This window comes from Oreochromis niloticus, unplaced genomic scaffold (genome assembly GCF_001858045.2).
Source record: "Oreochromis niloticus isolate F11D_XX unplaced genomic scaffold, O_niloticus_UMD_NMBU tig00000112_pilon, whole genome shotgun sequence".
Classification (NCBI taxonomy): Eukaryota; Metazoa; Chordata; class Actinopteri; order Cichliformes; family Cichlidae; genus Oreochromis; species Oreochromis niloticus.
This window is the reverse complement of record NW_020327061.1, coordinates 6,488-14,181: the sequence shown is the minus strand read 5'-3', so window position 1 is coordinate 14,181 and position 7,694 is coordinate 6,488. Positions and strand designations below refer to the sequence as shown.

The 7,694-nt window shown below is 40.6% G+C and overlaps 1 long non-coding RNA gene across 1 annotated transcript; it reads right to left on the bottom strand.

Annotated features, from left to right (window-relative positions):
- Positions 1–4,636: 4,636 nt before the first annotated feature.
- LOC109198072 (uncharacterized) lies at positions 4,637–5,688 on the bottom strand. The gene is made up of 2 exons (XR_003217114.1): positions 5,058–5,688; positions 4,637–4,893 (listed from the first exon to the last, which is right to left on the bottom strand). It is a non-coding gene; the product is annotated as an uncharacterized LOC109198072 (long non-coding RNA).
- Between the last annotated feature and the right edge of the window lie 2,006 nt (positions 5,689–7,694).

The window sequence follows — 7,694 nt, the reverse complement described above, 5'->3', positions numbered from 1 at the left end:
AGCTGCTGCAGCCAAGGCACACTGCATGTTTTTCTCTCACCACATCTCTTGTTGAGACAAGAACTAATTTAGCTAAGTGACAGAGGAAATGCAACTTTTTCTGGTTTAATTTCAGAAAAAATTGTGGCAATTTGGGTAGGAGATTCATATTAATCACACTCACAGACCTGCACAGTTTTATTTTTCATTTGCTTTTATTTCATTAGTTCTGCCAATTCAGCAAAATTTTTTGATATCATTTTTAACACTGCCGCCATTTTTTTGCTGGATCCTATAAAAGTGAGCAAACAGAAGACAGGAGAACAGGAAAGAAAAAAAATACAAACATTGCATGAGTAAGTAAGCATCACCAGCAAACATCTTATAAAATAACCTCCATTGAACAGGGTTTCTCTTTGAATACTCTTTGTGATGGAGCACAAAACAGCAGCTACAGTGTCACATTGTTGTTGAAAAGTCTGGAAACACCAAATGTAAGTCGACTGAAAGTTTTACTGCCTCTTTCTGCAATCTGGCCTCCCATGTTGCCAATGAGCCTTTCATTCCACTGCTGTGTTTTAGTCATTGGATTATTTAAAAAAAAATAATAATAATAAAAAATGCATCAATTATTTTGTTTAGTTTTAAGAATGTGCAGTTGGTACCTCCAGGACAATAACAGACATTATTTTAAACTCTGCAAACCTTCAATGTATGCTTTTATTCTAGAACAAAGTATTCTAGAGCTGTATACTTACGGGGCCCGGCGGCTCCAGCTCCAGGGGGCCCGCCGGCGGCGGCTCCAGCTCCAGGGGCCCAGCTCCAGGGGGCCTGCCGGCGGCGGCAGCCTGTAAAAAACAAAGAAGTCATTCTAAGCATACTCATCATCACATCATACAGCTCTAATGTAGAGTAAAGGCTAAGCAACATAGCGTTCTTCTGCATAGCATTGTCCTGTTGAACAGCAGCTGTCCATTGAACATTGCTTTGAAATCATTAAGGAAATAATGTACACTGCTATGCAGATGACACGCAGCTCTATCTGTCCATGAAGCCAGGTAACACACACCAATGAGTTAAACTGCAGGAATGTCTTAAAGACATAAAGACCTGGATGGCCGCTAACTTTCTGCTTCTTAATTCAGATCAAACTGAGGTTATTGTACTCGGCCCTGAAAATCTTAGAAATATGGTATCTAAGCAGATTCTTACTCTGGATGGCATTACCTTGGCCTCCAGTAATGCTGTGAGGAACCTTGGAGTCATTTTTGACCAGGACATGTCCTTCAATGCACATATTAAACAAATATGTAAGACTGCTTTCTTCCATTTGTGCAACATCTCTAAAATGAGAAATATCCTGTCTCAGAGTGATGCTGAAAAACTAGTTCATGCATTTATTACTTCCAGGCTGGACTACTGTAATTCATTATTATCAGGATGTCCTAAAAACTCGCTGAAAAGCCTTCAGCTGATCCAAAATGCTGCAGCAAGAGTCCTGACAGGGACTAGAAAGAGAGAGCATATTTCTCCTGTTTTGGCTTCCCTTCATTGGCTTCCTGTTAAATCCAGAATTCAAAATCCTGCTCCTCACATACAAGGTCTTAAATAATCAGGCCCCATCTTATCTTAATGACCTTGTAGTACCATATCACCCTATTAGAGCACTTCGCTCTCGCTCTAGGGACAGCAAGTAGGCCTGCAGAGTATTTAAAAGTAGAATGGGAGGCAGAGCCTTCAGTTTGGATGAATATAAAGCACCTTGAGGTGACTTTTGTTGTGATTTGGCGCTATATAAATAAAATTGAATTGAATTGATCAATGGTCATGAGAATTTGCATAATTAAGATTAAGGAACTGACCTCCCAGCCCATTGTTCCTTCAGTGGGCTGGTTTCAGTCATTATGCAAATGTACTGTTTATAAGATTTGGGGAAACCTGCAGTCAGCTGAGACTGAAGAGGTCACTTGGACGAGTGACAAAACGTTTCTCCCACAAAACGCTACGTCCAGATGAACAGAATCAACTTTTGGAGGTTTCTGTGCTTGTGACTACTTGATGTTGGTTGATGTTCAGTTTTACCCCCAGGGCTATATGACCGAACTCCTCATTTTCATTTACTACACAAGGGACTCTTCCCTGCATAAAAGCGTGATATATACAAGGGAAAAGTATTCAGAGCATGTGACAATATATACTGATGCATCGAAGTTGTTAGAAAATAAAAAGTGTTTGTTATTCCAGAAAGAAGGTTTGTGATTCAAAGGAGTCTCCAAAATTACTGCGAGACATTCCCATTTCATTTGGCCCAAATTCCCTGTCAAAAGCACCAACCATACATCCAGCAAGACATGAAACTGTTCCACGCTTGTTCTGGAGGGCTGAGTAGGTTTTCAAAACATCCTTATCGTTCATTCTGCTTAACACAGAGGGCACAATGTGAAATCTTTAAACATATAGAAAAATCAAATTGTTTTTTTTTTTGTTTTTTGTTTTTTTTTGGAAAGACCAAATGTAGGTAGACTGAGAGCTCCACTACATACCTGCTCCTCCCATCAGGCCTCCCAATTTGCCCAAGACCCTTCCTTCCTTCAGGAAAGACCTGTAGTAAACCTGCTGTCTATGTTTTTTAAAGAGAGAGAGATTGGTCTGTACTTTTCCTATCCTTGTTCTCCAGTATGTCTGCCCTCACCACCGTGCCTGCCATGCTGAATACCACTTTCAGCTTCTTCCATCCCACATTGTAGTCCAGCCAGTACAAGAAACAGTTTAAGAACCCTAACCCCTAACCCTTTGAACGTGTATCATCCAGCCATACACACAAACACCAACATTGGGGAGACAGGTAGCTTTTAGAAAAATAAACAATGAAACACAATAGGGGAGAGGAGGAGAAAAAAAGAGAACTCTACCCAGACTGTTTGAGGACAGAAAACAAAAACTCCTGAGCACAAAAAGCACACGGGTCTTCTCACCTTTACACCATTAAAAAACACATGACAAGCAACAGGTGTAGACAGCAACATCCGGTCCTGCAGCATGTCTGCCGACTGTATCGGGAGGGAGCAATGTGCGTTTGTATCCTGTGTCCAACTCCAGAGAGGGAGAGTCTTAAAACACAAATGTGGGCCAGAAAATGACTTTTAAGCTTTGCTGCCATTTTGTCTTTCTTTTTTTTAAACTTTTGAACTAGTCAGCAGCAGTCATGCTTGTGTTATAGTCAGCATGCCAATCACTCTGTCTCAACAACATGAAAAAAGAAAAAAAAAAGAATGGCAAACAGGCAGGTCCGTCTGCTGATATTGTGTGTTTCATGAAATTTATCGTGTTTGATAAAACGCTATAAAGTCAGACTGAAGTCATGATGTGCAAAACTCTTTATTTGGTGTCTGAACACAGCAGCATTCCTCCTGAGTACAAAAACAAAATGAGAAACAACAATTGTGCCCCTTTGAACAACTGGGCCAGTTCAGTAGGTAGCCTTGCTTCCCCATGTTCGGATCCATGGAAGGATTAGATCACTGCTTCCCAGGCGCTGCATTGGTGCTTCTTTGTATGATCATTGACATGGTGATGTTTCCCCTTTTTAGTCTTCCAAGGACGTTTTCAGACAAGAAACTGGAAACTGCCTGCAACATAGTTTCAGTTAGCAGCACTCCTTCTCTTTATGAAACACGCAGTAACAACACCCCAAGTGTTTAACTTCAAACTTTTAAGATTTTCATTCAATTTAAAAAATACAATTCAGTCATACATTTCTAACCCTAACCCTTTCCATCAAGTGCTGCTCGCTGGAGTTATTTGCTGTGTCCGAATTCAGGGGAAGGATGCTCTGAAGGATCCTACCTATGTCACGTGGGTAGGATGCTTTGGCGGACAGGTAGTCAGGAAGTGAGCGGCTGTGGACAGCCCCCATAGAAACTTTATTGAACAAACAAGGAGTATACAACTAAACAGTGGACAGCCTTCTAGCCTTTGTTCAAGTCCGCCCTCACTTCTGTGTATTTCCGGTCACGACCCAGAAATGTCGCTCCGTTTTTTTGTACATTTTAAATTCTGGAGGAGCTAGAAAAACTTCGCCAGCATGTTTTGTACCTTAGGCTTATCAGAGACAATCATATCCAGGTAAAATAATTTTCTTTAATCTACACACATTTAGGAGTTACTTGGCTAATTTCATGGACGCTCCATTTACATCAGCAATTAAAGGAGATTTAATTGCTGATATTCCTCACTTGAAAATTTGGCATGAAAACTGGTGGTGTGCTCAAGTGGGTGCTATAGGAAACAAAAGCTCAGGACAGAACAGTTATCAGTCATGTACTTCATACAGAATTTGCATATATTTGATTTCATGTTGATCCTCTGAGTGTAATGGTACATTTTAATTTGAATTTATGAAAACTAAACAATGGATTTTTCTTTCTTTACTCTTCTCTTCTTCTTTGCAGTACCACATCCTAGCACATGCCCCTGTCGGTTGTATTCTACTTTTAATAATTGTCTACTTTAAGGGAGAACCTAAATCACGTGGCCCAGTGTTTGTTATTACATAACTCTATTTTGAATGTGACAAATCTACCATTCCCCTATGTTATTCATAAATATTGTTTTGGTTTTGGCTATTTTCCTCTATAAAATTTAATTGATTTTTTTGTTTTTTTTGTAACAGTAGTGTGCTATGGTTAATAACATATTCCAGTCATGAGTGATATGAAAAGTTTTCTCCACTCTTGCATTTGGCATTCCCGACAATATGAGATGATACTCTCATCAAAACACAGCCAATTAAACACAGTTTTCTTAAAGCAAACATCAGTAACTCTAAATTAGCATCTAAAGGGTTCAGTCTGCAGCTCCACCTCTCTTGGGAAGCTACCGTCTCCCCCTCTGGTCTCTCTTGTCCTCCTGCTCCTGCAAAAACAAAACAAAGCATCCAAGCTTTTCTTACCAGCTGGGTAAATTGTTGCTCAACATTTACTAATTCTAAAGTTGGTGCAGTCTTTGTGTCAGTATCAAGTCAGTCTAAACTTTAGTCCACATCGCCAGTCCATCAGTCCAGTCACACATATCCATACCAGATATTGCTGATAGGGGTCCTGCCCTCCTCTTCAGTCTGTTTGCGTCCATTGCTGCTGCTGTTCAAAGTTCAGTCCGTCCTGGTTCTGACCCCAGTTGGTGCAGTCCTTTCTCCAGTGCCCATGCTCGCCGCAGGTGAAACCTAGATCTTCTTCTGTGTTTGTCTGTTCTGAGGTGCCTTTTGACCTCAGTTGCTCCTTCTGTCTCTGGCACGCCCTTTTCTCTGCTCTGCGTTGGTCCGTCACTGCCCTGCACTGTTAATGCAGAGTTATCAAGGTCAGCATTCTGTTGCTCGGCCTCACTTTTCATCCGGGCTTGGTGGGCGTGTCGTCACAGCTCTGTCAGCTGAAGCTGTCTGGGAATTTCCCCCATGTAGTGAAACCAGCCTAGGGTTTAGCGCCCTCCGTCTCCGCTGCATGAGATCCCTTTCCTGCTGCACCGTTGACATTTTCAAGTTGTTGTGGTGGGTCCAGCTGCTGCAGCCAAGGCACACTGCATGTTTTTCTCTCACCACATCTCTTGTTGAGACAAGAACCAATTTAGCTAAGTGACAGAGGAAATGCAACTTTTTCTGGTTTAATTTCAGAAAAAATTGTGGCAATTTGGGTAGGAGATTCATATTAATCACACTCACAGACCTGCACAGTTTATTTTTCATTTGCTTTTATTTCATTAGTTCTGCCAATTCAGCAAAATTTTTTGATATCATTTTAACAGGGCCGCCATTTTTTGCTGGATCCTATAAAAGTGAGCAAACAGAAGACAGGAGAACAGGAAAGAAAAAAAATACAAACATTGCATGAGTAAGTAAGCATCACCAGCAAACATCTTATAAAATAACCTCCATTGAACAGGGTTTCTCTTTGAATACTCTTTGTGATGGAGCACAAAACAGCAGCTACAGTGTCACATTGTTGTTGAAAAGTCTGGAAACACCAAATGTAGGTCGACTGAAAGTTTTACTGCCTCTTTCTGCAATCTGGCCTCCCATGTTGCCAATGAGCCTTTCATTCCACTGCTGTGTTTTACTCATTGGATTATTTAAAAAAAAATAATAATAATAAAAAATGCATCAATTATTTTGTTTAGTTTTAAGAATGTGCAGTTGGTACCTCCAGGACAATAACAGACATTATTTTAAACTCTCCAAACCTTCAATGTATGCTTTTATTCTAGAACTGTATACTCACGGGGCAGAGCAGCAGGTGCTGTTTGGACAGCATCACTCTGTAAAAACAAAGAAGTCATTCTAAGCATACTCATCATCACATCATCACATCATACAGCTCTAATGTAGAGTAAAGGCTAAGCAACATAGCGTTCTCAGGGCTCGCAAAATTTCAAATCTCTGGTAGTCCTTCGGGCAGGCACTCTTCAGTTTTTAGTAGCCCAAATAAATTTAAGTAGCCCGAATAAAAAGAGAGCAATTTTTTAATGTTTTGTTTCCTTTACAATATTATACATTAAAGTATAATATTGTAACGGAAACAAAAATTAATCAGAAAATTGTTAAATACAAATCACAACTGTATAAACATTACAATCATCAACTCAAATACTTGGTTCTAATTGAACAGAAATTTCTATGAACTTGTAAGAACTGTGTAGAACATGAATCAGTCTGTGTCAGATCCTGAATCTGAAATTTCCACTGAAGTCACAGGTAAGGGTAAGTGGAACCAAGATCGAGGCCATTTGCTTTTTGAAGTTTGCAAACTGCTAAATTTGGCCAATGGTAGTTCACTCTTTGCAACATAGTAACGCTTTTGAAAGATTTTTCAGGACTTCTGCTTGGTTTATTTTTAGTATGTTTTTTGCAATTGCTGTTTGTTCTGGGAAAGATACTGCAGACTGGGCAATAATGCATTTCTTGCATTTCTCATGGGTTCTGATGGGGTCTTTCTTAAAATTACTGGTCCCAGTTACAAAGCCGCTTGTCGACTCAAATGAAATGAAACTCATGACACACCCGGCAGAACATCATGTTATTTAGCTCGTCATATTCCAGCCACAGAAATTCTTTTGTCCATGAAACCAAAAAGCTGAGCTTTCTTTTTGCCTCATAGTCTGATTTGTCATAACTTTTCCGTTTTGTGGTCGGCTTTTATTTGGCTGCCCCTTCTTCACCCTGACCTGTCTTATTTGGCTCAGCAGAACTAAAATACCGGCGTAAATCCTGCTGCTTTTACACACGTACTTACATAACGGTCAGCGATTCTCTGCGCAATCAACCTCTCACATGTTTAAGCTTGCTGTGGGAGATTTCACTTGTCACGTTTGAATAGTAAGCTAATGAGTGATAAGACGATGTCAGAGGAATTGGTGCGCAATTAATCGTCACTCGCCAATCAGTGCTGCCGCTCTCTACACACCGTTCGCGCGATCGCAAAGTGAACGGATCGCAAAAACAAGCGCAAATTCAAACGCGATTTCGATATGTCACATATTGACAGTGGCTCATCGATGCCAATGACATAATTACTCAGCTACATTTGCGAAAGAAAATGCAAAAGCATTGACACATATTTTCCCTTCCTATGATAGCCCGACGGGCAGGGCTAAGATAGATTTTGGTAGCCCGACTGGAAAAATCGCTAGCCCCGGGACGTCGGGCTAGCGATTTTGCGAGCCCTGGT